Here is an 18775-nt window from a genome sequence, read left to right as displayed (position 1 = left end):
AAATAATGGCATTTTCGTGAACTTTAGGAATATCTCAGTCCTGGTAATATTAATGTTTACAGCACACTAGCAGCGTCACAGCTTTGACCTATTGCTGTATTTTATTCGTGTTACTTATGGGCGAGTTTATTCTGACGAAGAATTTTTCAAACTGAAGAGGTTAGATGTACCACTGACTAACCTCTTTAGTACTAGATGTCCTTCAAGTGGTGTACAGTCGTCAGTTGATATCTGGAATATAATGAAAAACACGTCGACAAAGAGGAGAGATAAAGATATTGTCCCCCCCCCTTTTTTTTCGCATCAGGGGTGATGGGTTTCTTTGCACCTCTTCCATATTTTTGTTAAATTTTAATATTGCTCTTTGCCTTTCGCTTGCCTGTTATTTATATTTTAAGCCCTTGAATCAGGCGATGTATTCGATTCCTTTATTCTCGCTGCCTCCAGACGATGTTACTCTGATTAGGGCGGACCTTTTGTAGTGAAGAGGTCAGCGAAAGCAAACATTATTATTATTATTATTATTATTATAAATACATAAGAATAAACGTCATCTGAGTAAAGCACCTAAGATCAGTGTGATCAGTTCCGTGGTAATTTGGCATAGGATTTCTCTCAGCTTACAAAAATCGTCTGAAAACCGTTTGATGATAGCCTACAGATACGTGGACGAATACATGTAAAATACTGTAGTCTAAGAAAAACACCTGAGGCAAAAAAAAAAAAAATGCTCTGACTGACCAAAATAATCTCGGCTAAACGTAATTGTCTGAGGGTAGCTAAGAACAACAAAACAACGGATAGGCGCAGTGATCTATAAAACACAGCTACCCCGCCAGATAAAACTAGTACTGAGCTGTTTAATGGTGGGGTTTCTGACAGGTGAAGAAAATCGTCTGAATTTATAGTCCATGAAATACTTAAGCACATCCATAGCAAATTAAAGGGTAACCAGAAGCATTGTTAAACTCACTGCACGATACAATTTCCCTCAGGTGACCAAACCTACCTTGCTTTTGGTTAAGGTACGTAACTACGTTCATAACGCGCGCGCGCGCACGCACGCACGCACGCACGCACGCACGCACGCACGCACACACACACACACACACACACACACACACACACACACACACACACACACACACACACACACACACACACACACACACACACACACACACACACACACACACACAAACTGGTCACGGACAGGTCATGTATTTCACAAACCAGCCAATACATGAACAATAAGGTGACCGAGTCAAACCCAAAGATGGAGTGTGAGGAAGAGTCACACGGGAGAAATCTTTGTCATGCGAGGATTTACAAGATGATATTGGTGATTCTAGGCTGAGGATCAAAACCTAGGGAGTCAAGCAGACAGAGTCAGACCGATAAACAGATGGCAGGATAAGTATTTCCTACACGCTGCTTTTGCTGTAATGATTATGATGATAATAACGAAGATTTTGACGATAAAATAACGATAATGATTTTGGTGATGATAATGACGACTATAATGATACTGATGATGACGATGACGATACTGATAATTAAGATGATGCATGACGATGACGACGATAAAGTTAACTATCGTAATAACAACACCTGACGAAGACAACACTAGCGAGCTCTGAAAGTACCGTACACAAGTGAATTAGTGCACTGGCAGATGATCAGACATCAACCACTCAATGCAATATGTGACGGGGACGGGGGAGGGGGTTAAGGGGTAGGCGACCGTGAGATATAGACTCTTCATTAAGGTAATAGTTGGCGTAGTCTCGGTCGTAACTGGGAATAGGAAGCCATAGGGAGCAGCCGGTGGTTTGATGCACACGGCCAGAGGTACAATTACTAATGACGGATGGTTTGTCGGAGCACATATATGCACCATCCCAGGTGGAAGGCAGAATCAAACAACCATCCGCCTTTGGGAATCAGACTGGCTAGGTGGTATGTGACTTACTGCTGGGGACTAAATTCTAAACCTCTTTCAGGTAGACATAACTTTTAATCTTTTGATACTGCTTGCGTCAAAAAATCTTAGGGTTGTGATACTAACTTGTGTTGCTGTTGTTAGGTCGGGGCGTCCATCATGCACTCACATGATGCAGTACTGCTTTTAGGTGACTATACACTGAGTAACAAGCCTATTGGCTTCCTGTAACCCAGGAAAGCAGTTACAAGGCTGGGTGATAATCACATAACCAAATAACAGGGTGATGTGGAGCCTACAAAGGTGCCACGGTTGACTGGGTGGAGACTCAAATGCAGAGTTCATCGAGGAACCAGACCTACATGCTCTTTCCCGATCTTTGCCGTGATGAGGTGCTGTCTGCCGCAGGGGAATATCGTTTCACTGCACTGGACAGTCCAGCAGGGCCGACTGCTTTCCTGCGGTTGACGGGTCTGCTCCGCCAGACAGATCGGGGTTGCTTCTGATATAACTATTGTTAAAACCCATAATGAATTAGGAACACAAAACTTAACTCAGTCTCAGGTTTCATTTTCCAAGGATGATAATTTCTTAGACTTAATTTTCCAACTTTTTTCAAAATAGTTTCACTAAAAATATCACGTGGTTTAGTTAAAACTAAGTGTAAATAACAAGAAGAACCAAACATTAGCCTCAGTTAACTCTCAGTTATCTTCCTAAATAAGTTTCATCATAAAATCGTATTGTTTAGTCACTGGCATCCGCTTAGGAGCGATGGCTACTGGTGAAGGGGTTAAATGAAGGATATTTCTAACCCTTCCAGTCTAAAAAGCCTCTTCTACGATAAGCAAAATTTTCTGGGGCATAATGGATAAGCTACAGAAATACATAACACTTCCAGCTCTAAAAATCACTCCTCAGCTGAAGAAAATGCCTGTTATCATCAACAGTACACTACAGTAACATCTTGACCAATCTAGTTCTATAAAACTCTCATCTGAATAAAATCGTCTTGTAGCATCAGGAATATACCCCCAAAATACGTCCTCGCACGGACATAGTTAAAGAGTTTACCTAACAATCACATGCACCACACAGCAATATATGTGTACACTTCTGGCCCGACCAATTAGTGATATAAATCGTTTGTTGCAATTTCAGCTGTGGGCAAGCTGGATCGGTGATGCAATTAAATGATTAATTCGAACATAGTTGCTCAATTGTAGAATAATAAAAATGTTTGCATAGTATTGGCCCTGTTGTCAGTTTTCGGAATTGCCTGCTGTGGCCTAAATTAGTTGGTGTAATATTACTTGGGAAATATGATATGGCTTAAGCAGGACATGTGGGGCTCAGGGAAAGGACAATTTTGATGTGGAGCTTTCTCTGTGCCCTGAAATCCTGTATCCTCCTCTTTTTTTTTTTTTTTTTTTTTTTTCTGATGCTGAGAGAGAAGATGGCTCACATTGCTTTTTTTATGTAGAAGAAAGAACCAAAGGGTGGGAGCTTGCAAGTATTTGCATTTTGTAATATAGGAAAACTAACAACAGTTAATTTTGTGATACTTGGACACGTTGCGTTTATTAGCGGTGTGTGACTTTGGAATGACGTATAATTATTGCTAGAAAGCGATCAGAGAGCGCATTCCTTCGCCAATGCCATTGTCATTAAAAAGTATCTGGATTCGCCTCAAAGTTTAATTCTCTCTTGGCCCATGACCAAGCTTTCCACAGAATTTCATTGAAATTAATAAAGAAATTTTGGAGATATCGTGCGGGATATTCCTGATCCGGATCCGCCCCCATATTTAATCATTTCTTCATGCTCATTCCTATATAAATGTCAGTGTAGGTATAATAATGTATCATGTATAGTCTTGTATAGCCATGTACATGTACTGTATAGCCACGAGAGACCTACGTGACAGAATTCTTGCTGAGCTATGTGGTGCCATCACTAGGGTTTTGTTTAATTCGTGTCTTTGGAGCTAGGGGAGATAGGAGCCCACCGGCTCCCAGTTAGTTCAGCACTACACCTCAGGATGGGTGCATGTGTATTAAACTGGTCCACAATAAAGACGTTAAAACGCAGTGGACAGTTTGGAACCAACCTTGACCACAAACCAGCAACATTTGTGAATGTGTGAATAAAGCGATGTATGAGAGTAGTGGATGAAAAAGAACTGACAAAAAACTGAAGATGATGAATGAAGGTTCATCGTAGTATAATGGCAAAAAGCACTCTAAAACAACAAATATTTCATCAGTGAAGATGGCTGACGCTGCTCTCAAGAAACAGCAGCAGTGACAGGCATGAAAGACTAAGCAGACCCTTAGGCTAGGCTTTTGTGTATCTCATCATCCCAGGAATGAGAATATTTCAGAAACAAAGACACTCGTTAACTCAGGAGTCATACAAGCAGCTCCACCATTGTCTCTCTCCCTCTCCACCCCCTCCCTTCCATCATGGCCTCCCACTGCTGATTCATGGTACAGTCACAAGCAGGGGTTCCTTCCCGTCGCCCGTCAGCAGTGTGCCAGCAATTCAATGATGTACTTTTAATTTAATATTTGCTTCTAGTAGTGAAGGGGCGAATGAAGGCAACATCCAATCCCTCCATTTCGAATTATACCTACATACATGAGTAACAACGTCTGGTGGTAATAATACTGAAACACAAAGTACGCCAACGGACTGAAGGGTTTAATTCCAGGGATCATCCAAGGATCTCGTAATCAAAATGAATTTGTAAATACAGTATTTCATTTGTCTGCCTGTCTAATGCCGACGAATTTATTTCAAAGTTCCTCAAGAACAAATAAGAATAAAAAAAAAAACACACGTCTCATTTATTACAAATAGATCAACAGCATATACTGTGCGATGTCCATTTCCACAGCTCATCTATTAAGTCCACTGGAAAAATTCTACAGTTAGTCATGGATCTATCGATTTATTTAGTGTTCGATGCCCAATTCAAACGTTCGTTACGTGTGGCCACGAAAACTAATCTCAGGTAATCATGATTCTGTCTATCTGTCTATCAAAGAATCACTTTATGTGCATCCCTGCCTGCCCGTCTGCCTGCCTGCTTGCCTGTCTGTCTGTCTATCTGTTCAATGTTCAATCCAAGAGCACATTTATGGTGGTTGCAAACAAAATGCCTCTGAGTCAGAAATCACTGTCTATAGTCTACCCGCCGTAACTTGGCGAGGAGGTTCATCATCTTGAAGATATTACCTATGACCGAGTGGCAAAATAAGACAATACTGTGACTCTGCACTCCTTCCAAGCACATTATAGTGTTATTCTCTGGTTACTGCTCAACATTCACGATGGAAAAGTGATAGTTTGAGCCAGGTTAAAGAGGACAGAGTATAATGTTCACCATCAACTAAACCACACACACACACACACACACACACACACACACACACACACACACACACACACACACACACACACACACACACACACACACACACACACACACACACACACACACACACACACACACACACACACACACACACACACACACACAAAGACACAAACACACACACACACACACAACAAAACAGACACACACAGACACACACACACACACACACACACACACACACACACACACACACACACACACACACACACACACACACACACACACACACACACACACACACACACACACACACACACACACACACACACACACACACACACACACACACACACACACACACACACACACTTTTCTAACCACTGTGTCTCATTCCACCTAAGTGAAGGAGAGCGTAAAAGTTGTCTGTACGCCTGAACCTCTAAAACTTTTCCACTTGTTAATGAAGAGGTAATGGAGGAAGGAAGGGGGGGAGGGAGGGAGGAAAGGAAGGAGGGAAATTGGTTGTGGAGAAAAAGAGAACAAAGTAAAAATATCTGAAAACTTGGTGAAAAACAAGCGTTCGTTCATGAATGAGGAAACTTGGCCTAAAAGTTGGAGCTAGTTACAGTGAAGAAGTGGTGACGAGAGGGAGAAGGATCCACAATACCAACCCGTTACATCATGACATCATAGAACACCACAGCAGAACACAGCACAACAGTATAACACAGCACCATAACACAAGACCACACCATAATAAAAAAACAACAACACCACATCATATAGGAGCACCACATCGCATGACAGAACCAGATCACAATACAACACAGTGTGACAATAAAGCACAACGCCAAATCATATACAACACAAAATTTAAACAATCAACATAATACCAAAGTATCATACTACAATACAGCACAGTGTAACTCATTATATCACAGCATAAAACGACAGTACATAATAATACCACATAATACCACATCACAACACAACATTCTACCACATTTCAGAACAACACAATAACCAGTGCACAATGCAACACATCGCCACATCACAACATACTCCAGAACACAACACCACAGCAAATGAGAGCAACAGAACATACCGTAACAATGCAAAAAATACCACATCGCAGTACAGTACACAAGTGCACAGCAATACAACAAAATAAAACCTTCACATAAAACGATACAACAATATACTCGTAACATAACATTTGTTCACTACAGTAAACCATAACACCATACAACAAATTTTACACTATAAAACCTAAGCACAACACAACACTATATCACAACTCAGTATACCAAACGACAACACATCTCCACAATTCAGCAGCACCATAACATATCAGCACATTATAAAATAGCCCTACTATTAAATATTGCAACACGACACAACTCAACACAATGCAGCTTAACAGCAAAACTGCACAAATGCATTTCATACCACAACGTAAGAACACATATCCACAGTACAACGCAGGATCAAAAAACATCATGTCACAGCGAAATACCACAAGGTAACACCATAACACAATACAGCACAACATATCACCGATTACCGATGACCGCCTTCAACGCCATATGGTGCAAAGGCGCTGTAGCCTCAGTTCCATTCCATTTCTCTGCAGCTTCTCGTTGCATAGTTCTTATCCAGGTAGGTTTGGGCCGTCCCATTCTTTACTGTCCTTCGGAATGAAACCTTAGTGTCTATGATTGTCCTCCCAGGTTCCCGTCTGTGTAAATGCCCAGTACATCTTCAGCGGGTCCTCCACAAAGTATCAACAATGTACTCGTATTGTTCATTTGCTACTTCTCTTATTGTTGTGTTCCTTGCCAGTTGATCCAGAAAAGTCTTCTCGCTGTTTCATTATCGAATACCCGAAACTTTCTTGAAATTGTCTGTCATACTACTCCTCGCTTCCATACATAAGCATCGATTTAATTAATGAATTGTACACATGAATTTTGGTATGGATTTTCAGTCCTTGTTACTTTCATACTCTGTTCATCATGCCCATGATTTTTTTTTTTTTTTTTTTTTTTTCAAGATGAAGGAAGGGAAGTTAAGGGTACTGTGTTCGGTATATATATATATATATATATATATATATATATATATATATATATATATATATATATATATACTATATATATATATATATATATATATATACTATATAAACGTTCGGATGAGGGTACTAGGCTGTGTAAAAAAATTAAAGTTAGGGTTCGAGTACTTGGCTGAGATGTAAAGGAAAATAAAAAAATGAATCGTATATGTAAAAGTGAGGGTACTGGACTAACCTATTCATTAACAGCAGTCACTTCTAAGATTAATGTTTGAAAATCTCAGTAACAAGAGTACACTACAGAAAGGTGTAATGATAGTGAGAAAAATTAAATAATACAGTAACGAGGGTACGGCAAAACTATATTAGCAGAAAATAAATATAATCCATAACAGTTTCATGCAGACTATATAAGGAAAACCATGGTAAAAAGCGGGGGAACTACAACAAATAGCTAAGTGTATGTACGAATTATATGACAGTACCAAGAGTTAGTATAATAACTAGAATATATCAAAGTCAAACATGGGTAAAATGTTGGTAGAGTTATGAACCAATCATCATGGAAGTATTCCCGTGAGTTTAGGAGGCTTAATAACATCCCTTGCTTAAGTGATATATTTTGCGTATTACCTCTGAGTAATGTCTTGTGTATTACTAATTTTATTCTAATGTCCACAAAGACTGCATAAGTAACAGTGCAAGGCTGCTTGACATAATGTTACTGTCTGATATAAAAATGGTAAGGAACAAGTGGTATGAAAGTATGTTGACCGTGAGAAGACAGACTGCCTCATCAGTACAAAATGACATGGCAAGAATGTAATCAAGTTAAGCAAAGGTACAACTAACAGTAATAAATCTACGTACTGTACCTTACATAAAGAGATGCAACGTCATGATTATTATATATATATATATATATATATATATATATATATATATATATATATATATATATATATATATATATATATATATATATATGACTGAACGGTCACTGCACCACTCCTGGAGTACTCCCTGGACGTTTGGTGCAGGAAGATTGCATCGGATTTATTCATCGGATTTTCTGATGCTCACGCCGAGTGTGGATGTCAGGGGATGAGTAAATCTAAAACTGGAAATGGTAGGCCTGGATTCTACCATTACAAAAATACAACTGTTACTGAATTTCTCTGACACTTTTCAGAGAAATTAAGCCCTTCACATATTATGGACGCAATATGTTGATTTATTTAGGCTAGCACAAGATTATTAAGTTGACAGCTAACACAAGATGATTTTGTTCATCTGATGGGAATTCTACTGGTCAATGTTAAAATGATTCGGGTTAATCTTTAGACTCCGAGAAATTCACTGAGATGAACAAAATGACCTGATCTTGATCTCAATAAAATACCCAAACAAGCCGGTAGACAACGATGGCCAGCTGTAAGCGGACCAAGCTTTGTCAGCGACCAGAAGTGAGTTTCGACACTGAAAGTAATTTCTATATGGAGGTACTCCAGTGCAACATTCCACCCAAGAATCATGGCCCTGGCTTAACAATCTTCGGAGCCTTAGCATTTAGCGTGCGCAAGGTCGCAATTTTAGAGCTTTTCACATTTTCTGCACTTGATGACCTTTGACCTCTGACCTGGCGGATATAGGTCTCGCATGTACGAAGCAAACTTGTAGTACTCATTAACGTCTATAAGTATGCAAAGTTTCATTTGATTCCATCCATCCACTGTGGAGCTAGGGAACTTGAAATTCGCCGAGTACAACTAAGTGGCGCTGCCAGTGACTGGACTGGCTTAATAATATTTGGAGCGTTAGCATTTCGCGTGAGCATGGTCGTGATTTGAGCTATTTTCACCGTTTTCGTTCCTGATGACCTTTGACCCCTGACCTGGCCAATTTAGCACATAGGTGTACAATAGAAATTTGTACCACTACCGGTAGTCAATGTCTATAAGCATGGAGGCTTTCAATTAATTCCATCGAGCCTCTAGGGAACTAGGACGGCATTTTTGAAAACTGGTACTGGTTGCTAGGGACACTGAGGTCAATCTTCGCAGAGGTGCCACTCAAAAACTATAGGAGAAAAGGGGAACAATGTATGACATGCTTCCGATAGGGAATGACTTCAAGATTACGCCTAAAGAATTCGGACTGGGGATATGATGCGGTGTGACATAGGTAGAATGGAGTGGGGTAGGATGGGGTTGCTATTGTAACGGGGCTTTTGCTGCGTGGTGTAGGAGCCGTGAAGTGAGATGTGATGCATTGGGAGGGGTTATCGTGTGGTGTGTTATGGTTTGGTGCAGTGAGATGGTACGTTGCAGTTCTCTGAAGTGTGATGGGGTGGGGTGTGGTGGGAGTTGTATGCTGTGGAGTGGAAGCGGTGTGATGTAGTGTGGTGTGAGAGGAGAGGTGCTATGGTGAAGGGATGGGGTGGTATGTGTGGCGTGGTGCGGTGTGGTGGGATCGTGTAGTGGGCACTGGGTATTAGTGAGGTGTGGTGTGGTTCGGTGGGGAGGTGTTATACTGGTGGTCTGTGGTGAGTGTGGTGAGGTATGATGGGGAATATGAAGTATGGTGGTGCGGGGCGGAGTAGGGCAATATTAGTTAGTAGTGGTGTGGGGATGTGACCTAGAGGGAGGATAATATAGTGGGGGCTGCTTAAATGGAGTGGGGAATAGTTGTGTAGCATGCTGTGTAAGGGTTGTGAAGTGTGGTATGGAGAGAGTGTAGTATGGAGGTTTGTGGTGAGTATGGTGTGATATGACAGAAACTTTGCGTGTGAGGAATGGAGAAGTGTGCTGTAGATTTAATGCCATGAAATAGGCAGTGAGATGTGTTGGGAGTGGAGTGGTGTGGTGTAGTATGGTGTGTTGTGCTTGGCATGAATAGTATGGTGTGAAGTGTGGTTCAGTAGGCATGGTGGTGTGGCGTGGTGTGGTGTGGTGTGATAGTGTGGGTTTGAGTGGTGTGGTGTTAGTGGCTCTAACGGTGAGGCTGGCGTACAATGTGGTGAAGGAAAGTGAAAATATGATCTGAAATATGGGAAGGGACAGAAGAAGGAAAACTTTTAAATAAGTGCAAAAGTACCAGATAGACGCAGAACCACAAGGACCGTAACATGGTAGGTACTCCAGTGCACACACACACACACACACACACACACACACACACACACACACACACACACACACACACACACAGAATGATATATATATATATATATATATATATATATATATATATATATATATATATATATATAGTGTGTGTGTGTGTGTGTGTGTGGAAAGGCGAGAGAAGAATAGATGATAGATGATAAAGGTATGTTTACTTAGACATGACAGCAAAACGGTCTTTTTCTCGTCTCCCATACCTAGTTTTCTCTTCTCCTCTTTTCACTTTTTTTCAAATCTTGCGTGTTCTGTGGTGGAAGAAGTTGGTGCCATTGCAACAGTGATGGTGGTTATGGTCGTGGTGGTAGTGATCATGGTGGTGGTCGTAGTTATGGTGGGTTGGATGGCGGTTGTAGTGGTGGTGGTGGTGGTGATGGAGATGATCAAGATGGTAGCTGCAGTGGTGCCTGTGGTTGCAGTGGTAGTATAAGAAAGTTCAGGACAACACCGTCTAAGGGAACATGGGTAAGATATTCCCCTGATGCGAAAAAAGCTGCCAAACAGAGGGACAAAGTTAGGCTCACCACATCTCCCCCAGCGACATACTTCAAGGGGTTCCGCCTTATACTGAATATATTTACTTCCAACCCAAAGGGAATACGTCCAACGAACACAATATGTATTTTCTCCGGGTCTGACCAATTCCACGATAAAACAAGCTTCATCATTTTTTTTTCTCTACATTTTTATCCATTACACACTAGATGCATTCCACGGGTGAATAAACTTCGTCATTCTTTTTTCTATCTCTCAGTTTTTATTCATTTCGCACTACACTAAGCTCCGCCATTCTGTTTTTTTCCTCAGATTTTATCCATATCGCACTACAGTTGAGGTAGGCTCCGTTATTTTGTTTTCACTTCATTTTCATCCGTTTTTCACGAGACCTCTCTCTCTCTCTCTCTCTCTCTCTCTCTCTCTCTCTCATCCATTTGGCTACAGACTTAAATCTGGCCTATCGCTTGTTTAAGAGTTTTATACATTCCGACACAGACTAAGATTTTCTTTCTTTTCTTTTATTTTCAACCAGTCTCAAGACCTGCTATTAAATTTTGCAAAATTTTCATCCACTCCACTACAGAAGTCATTCGATTTTGTTCTTATTTTTCGTCTCCCCCGGTATAGACTAATCTCATTCGTTTGGTTGTTTTATGATCATTCCACAAGAGACTAAAAACAGTCATTCAATTTTTTTTTTTTTTACCTCATTCCTTGGGAGTCTAAGAGCCGTCATGCGACTTTCACAATTTTTCTTTCATTCCTCTGTGGACAAGTTGCGTCATTACAGTTTCTCATTTTATCCATTTGGTGATTAACTAAAGCCTGATCATTTTCACCATTTTTATCGTTGTCTCTGTTTTTTCATTATTCATCATTATCATTATTGTCTTCGTCAATGTCACCTATCATGACCATCATCATACTTATCGCAATTGTAGTCATCATCGTCAGCATCATTATCATTAGCAGTATCAAGAGCATCACTGTCACAGCGTTATCATCATCAGCAACACCGACGTCACTGTTACAGCATTTTCATCATAATCATCACCATCAGCATCATTATCGCCATCAATGAAACATCATCATCATCATCATCATCTCAACTTCCCACACTGTTCAAAGCACAGTTAGAATGTAAAACTACAGATATAAGAAAACTACTCGTACGTTATCATTATCGCCAACACCACCACTACCATCACCGTCATCATCATAATACAGTAGCACACCATCATCATCGCCACCATCAGCATCAGCATCATCAGCATCATCGTCATTCGCACAGTGGCCAGAAAACTAAGAACACAAACATCATAGAAGTGAAACATGGAAATATAACGCGATATCTCCCGGGAATCCAATTTAACTTTTAAATAATTTCCATCGTCAGTCCGCCTGCCTAATAAATATTCTGGTAGGCCGGTTTCCCGCATCCCTTAAACTCCCACTTAAGACCACAAGGACGTAGCAGAGGCCATTAACCCTTCAGTGGCGTCTTTACATACAGACTGGTCCACATTATGTCACGCAACACACTGGTCTTGTGTTGCAGGGGCGGTTCAGTGTTACCAATGTCTGCCCTGTATTATTTACTCCCATAACCCCGTCCATGCGTTATAGTGCTTGCTTCTGTACGTACCCTTATAGTATGACAGAATAGCACTTTTAGCTGTTCCTTGAGGCAGCCAAACTAACTTCGCTTCCCATACATTTGCTCATACCAGCTTAGATTTTTTTTTCCCCGAACTGTAAGGGATACACACAGCCTTCATTAACACCAAAAGTGAGACCTTTCTTTAGCTGAATGTAATGGTTCGGAAGTAGTAATAATTTTTTAACAGGTCATCGGAATGATGATATTGAAATCATCAGTACAGAGGTGTCTTTATATAGTTTGCTGTTGGTCATAACAGGCTTTTTATTCTTTATCGAGTTTAGAAGAGTCAAAAGAACTGGATGGTTCAGATAACTTTTATATTCTTCACTATAAAATGTTGACCTGAGCTGAATAAGGGATCGTGAAGGTAATAGAAATACCTTTTTAAATGTCATCGGTGTTGTTGATATAATTATTACTGTTGTTGTTGTTGATATCATTACTACTGTTGTTGTCCCAGGTTCAACTGGAACGTGAAACCAGTGGACTGCAGGCTTAAGTTACCCCTCTGCAATCCACTATCCTCGTTTCAGGGGACAGAGATGTAGTTGTGAGTACTTAGACAAGTAGATGACGCCTGGTTAAATCAGTGCCGCCACACTAAGGTGTCCTTCTCCACACACCATCGGAGTGAAGCAATTAATGAGACGAGACTTCAAAGGCATCAAAGTAAACGTCGCTTCATTTTGCCTCCCTCCTAAGGGTGATGCATTATCCACGCTACTATGAGAGGGCTGCCCTAAGCTGCATTAGGTCACATGGAAATGACAAGTATAAACATAAAAGGCAAGACATTTCGCAGCATCTCATTAACGATATATCTGGACACTGTACCGTAACATCATGTTATTCGTATCGTTTCACAACAGTATAGTTCGTATTTATAACATACAAGAGAATACTTAGGTGTAATGCTCAGAATAAACCGCCAAGGATGAGGTGTTAGGAAATCTGTGACATTCAAGCGACTCCATTCTCATCAAAAATACAGTATGACAACAATACCTCTTTTGCTGACTGTAATTTATCATGCACACTTCGAAGGAAAATCGACAAAGCCAATAAAATTCTACTCATCACCTAAAGATGGCCAAGGGTTTCGTCCTTTTGCAGTTTACTGTATTTCACTAAGTTCGATGGGAGAAAAAAGATAACACTACGGTTCTCCATCCTTTCTACAGCACTTCTTCGTGACTAGCACCCTACTCAAGTGATAATCTATTTTACAACTCAGCAAAGGAGAGATGACAAGTTTAGGCCACGATGAAGTGAAAATTGTACAGCAGCAAGCCCGTACGAAATGCAGCTGGAGAGCTTGTTGATAAAATAATAATAATAATGATAATAATAATAATAATGATTGATGGATGATTGATGGATGATGATGATTGATGATGATGATGATTGATGATGCTTGATGATTGATGATTGATGGTGATGATGGTGATGGTGATGGTGATGGTGATGGTGATGATGATGATGATGATGATGATGATGATGATGACAGCTTCAGACCTGTTCAAGACAACATGCCTCGCTAGTGTGAGGTGTACAACAACTTCACTGCTCTTAGCCCTTCGCTGTGATGATAAATTTTATAGTTAATGTATACAACCGTCAGACAATTTTAGTTAGAGCGGGGAAGGCGGGAAGGAGTCACGTAGTGGAGAGGTAATCCATACCTGTCCCTCACGTTCGAAAAATCTCCCATTGGCTAAATAAAATCGTCTTAAAGTAGTAACAATAAAGAATACTCTGTGTCAACGTAGTGAGGGAGTTAAGCCGTATACAAGATGGGAATGAGTTTACTCAGCTATTCAGGTTAAGTTGGTAATGAGTTTACTAGGCTATTCAGGTTATAAACTTGTTTTTAGTGTTTTGATCAATACCTTGTCCAGTTATGGCCAGACTTCTACCATAGTCCATTTACTGGAAAGGGATGCCTTCATGTGGTGGCACTGCTGTAACCAAGATGCTTTGCTGCCTAATTATACAAATGTCCCTTAACTTGTACCCTATCAAAGCAAATGAAGTTAGTGGGCTGCAGGAGAGAGGAAACTGAGTTCTCGTTCAGATGAGCTGGGGTGCAGCTACTACTACTACTACTTTTTTTTTTTTTTTTAGTTTATAAAATCGCCTTCATCCATTGGGGAATTATATTGTGAAGATCAAAACCAACCTTCCTAATACAGTCCACCATTTGGAGTTGTAATGTGAAGGTTAACACTAACCCTCATATTACAATCCGTTGGCCCCAACACGCCAACGGCTGTGGTTACCAACCATCTACTAATACTATTACTATTTTATTTTGTATTTATTGATATTACAGTGTAAACAAAGACATTAAACTATTGGAGTCGCTGGTCTATGCGACTCTCGACCAAAGTAGCTTCTTAATCCATACCCACATGAAAGACAGGCCTGAAGGCTGATGATCTTGTGCCCCTGAGGCATAGCAGTGCAGACCTCAGGAGCGAGAATGACGGTCGACATCTCATCCAGGCTACTACTACTACTTCTGCTGCTGCTGCTGCTGCTGCTGCTACTATTATTACTTCTACTACTACTACTATTACTACTACTACTACTGCTGCTGCTGCTGCTGCCATTTTCTATTAGCCTACAATTAATTTATACTCATGCAGATCGATTCACGTTGCCGTCCCTTGGATTTTATCGGGGACAAAAGCTCATTTAATGCTTAACCTCTTCTCATTTTCCTCAGTTGACTCATATTCTTGAAATAACAAGAGGTCTGGTGCATTTCTCTGCCCACAGGCGATTCTCTTTGATATAATGCGTAAGGAAGGAGAGCGATGAACATGTAGCAAGTGTGAAGTAAATGCAGTGGAATAGCGTGCACACTTTTGCCTCAGACTGTTATACCTGACAGCCTTAACGTATTCACATGTTTGTTGGCAACAACAACATGATAGAATGAGACTGCCAATTATTAGCTGTAATGGCCAGATAACTGTGATGAATAAATACTGAAAAGTGTAACTGTACTCCCTTTACCCTACCTTGGTCTAAAACTGACCTCTCCGATTTAAATGCTGTCTTGTATGAACAGAGTAACACTTGAGTGTGAGGCTAGCCATGAAGAAGTGCTATGGGAAGAATGCAGACCGGCACCACTGCTTTCTCTGCCATGGGTCAACATGAAAGAAGCTGCAAATCTAAGCCAAGTTAAAAGGGGTATAAATTTCTGTTTAACTCTGATTCTGTCCCATGTTCATATGTGGCAAGCGGTACAGTTAGAGACATAAATTTGCTTGCTGTTCCACTGCGTTAACTTCACGCAGACCATGTCCGTAACATTCCTCACTGACTCATCATGTCAAAGAGAATATGTTATGGGCAAAGAAACATATCAAACATTTTATGGTTTAGAAATGTAAGAAGTGGCGTCCATTTTGTTTTATGGTTCCCACTCAACAAAGAAAAAGGTTTCCTGGGTTTACGATATGATTTGGCTTGTCACTCAGTGCACAAGAAAACAAAAATTTTCTTCTAAAATGATTAAATAGAAATGGTAAAAGTGCACAGATAAGAGATGAAAAAACCACAGAAACAGGAGAGCATTCAGGATGGGAGGAGACTTGGAGACCTATTCCCATTACTACATTCCACACTTTAACCACAGACTTGTAGCTGGTGGAATGTGGTCATGGGTAAAGGTTCCAAGTCTTCTCCCATCCTGAATGCTCTCTTGTTTCTGTGCCTTTGTCATCTCTTATCTGTGCACTTTTGCCATCTTAAGAATCATTTTAGATGAAAATTTTTGCTTTCTAGTTTGTGATCTTTTTGTGGAAGTATAATTATGCATAATGCAAGTATTAGATTTGGACTGTTACATGCATACCATACTGAAAGACTAAAACGACGGTGCCTTCCCGTGAAAAGAAGTGTTTTGGTACGTCCTTTAACTGTAAGCTTTTTTTTTTTTTTTTTTTTTTTTTTTCCCCGGCCTTTAACTGTAAGCGAGCTGTAGCTAACTAATATTGCACAAAATGACGTACTTATGGGTGACCGCGATGAGGTTTTCAGGCCGTAACTCACAAACCGTAGCCTGAATATTTTTTCTAAACATGAAAACATACATCTACTGTTGACAAGCAGGTTTTGGTGTATATTATGCTCGCATCAGCTTTTTCGGTTTCGAGGTATGACTGATGATGAAGAATGAAAAAAAAAAAATCGATATTTTTGTTATTCGGTCTTGCGACTCCTACGAAGGTTAGCAAGACTTTACGAGTAGTTTTGGACTTGAATAGAGAAAAAATTTTAGTTCATAGGTTCAGAACTAAGCTTTGCGACCGTATTCACGCGAATGCTCCATTACCCTATGGTACAGGACGCCATTTTGAACCTGCACCATTCCTACTTACGCAGTGCAACCGCACTCCGTGATAATAGAGCCACGCGATGATAGCACTGCATCATGTGAGTGGAGGGTGGCCGTTCCCACCTACCTCGCAGAAGCTCTGGCGATTCCATAAAACCATTTGGGCGAACTACACTTTCCACTGATAGTAACTGGCGTACCATCGTGGAAAAGAATTTTTAGTCTCGCTCAGGCCGACAGCAACATACGTCGCGAAGCTCCACACGTTAAAAGTAAAAAAAAGCCTTCAAACATTTTCCTTAACTCAGGAAATTTCTCGTTCAACTTTACGAGTTACGGTGGATGTGACCAACGAGCCGCAGATTCGCTCTAGCTTTTTATTTATTTATTTTATTCTTTGTTTTCAGAGGTGTCACTTTTTGCATGCATTCCTCAGAGCACTCTGTTACTTGAATTTTGTTTGTGTTTTTATTTCCGATATTTGTTTCCAGCATCTACTGGTGTATTGTATTTGAAATTGTGGTGTACTGGGTTACGATGGTGGTTGTGGTGGTGGTGGTGGTGACGATGACGATGGCGATGACAATAGTGGGGTTGATATTATGATATTGATGGTGATAACTGTGGCGCTGATGATTCTGATGCTGCTGATGATACAGCTTTCCGAGAAGAACAGGCTGTGAATTATCTTCTTTGTCTTGCGGGTCATCGTCATCGTCGTCATACTCATCGCAGGTTGCATCATAACCATCGTCGTCATACTCATCGCGGCTCGCATCATAACCATCGTCGTCATACTCATCGCGGGTTGCATCATAATCATCGTCGTCATACTCATCGCATCATAACCATCGTCGTCATACTCATCGCGGGTGGCATCATAACCATCGCCATCATGCTCATCGCAGGTTGCATCATAACCATCGTCGTCATCTTTGTCGTTGTCGTCATCGCATCCCCTCCCAAAGAAACATAACCAAGAAAATAAAACTACAATAAGCAAGTACAAGAGCAATCCGAGACTGCAAACCTTCGCCAAGGCGGAATGTGTGGTAGATCTTATGAAGATGTTATCTTGTACTTTTTGTGCAAGCACTGTAGGCACTATCTATCTAGTTAGAAGCAAGAATGTTGAAACTGCCACTATCATACAATGGTAGGGAATCTTTAAAAAAATTCCTGGATCCGGATTATGATCCGGATCACCACCAAAATCTAATGAATTATTCCTTGGGCCATACCTTACCCCTCTAAACATTTTTAGCAAAATCCGTTCATAACTTTTTGAGCAATCCTGCTAACAGACAAACAGACAAACGAACCAACGCCGACAAAACCATAACCTCAAGGGCGGAGGTAAAATAAGCAATTGCAGATCGCTCTCCTTAACTTGCATTTAGATTTGTATTTAGCTACTTGTTTCAAGTGGATCACGTGCAGAATAATTAAATACTATGCATATACATCCTTTCCACAGTACATCTTCGTGACTAGCACGGTATATTTGCCAATCAAGTATTCACTCATATGAATCACACTTCCCTTCACTACTCCAACAAGCCTCAGAAATTCTTATGCAGAAATTTTCGTTACTGTAAATAACCTATACACCAGCTGCAAAACCAGAGCGAAAGTTGGTTTGCAATGAAGGGGAAGCCAGTATAATGCATATAAGGTTTTTAT

This window comes from Coenobita brevimanus, chromosome 13 (assembly GCF_032717465.1).
Source record: "Coenobita brevimanus isolate Jiangsu-jjx chromosome 13, ASM3271746v2, whole genome shotgun sequence".
NCBI classification, from domain to species: Eukaryota; Metazoa; Arthropoda; class Malacostraca; order Decapoda; family Coenobitidae; genus Coenobita; species Coenobita brevimanus.
The sequence above is the reverse complement of the archived record's forward strand: the minus strand, read 5'-3'. Positions refer to the sequence as shown.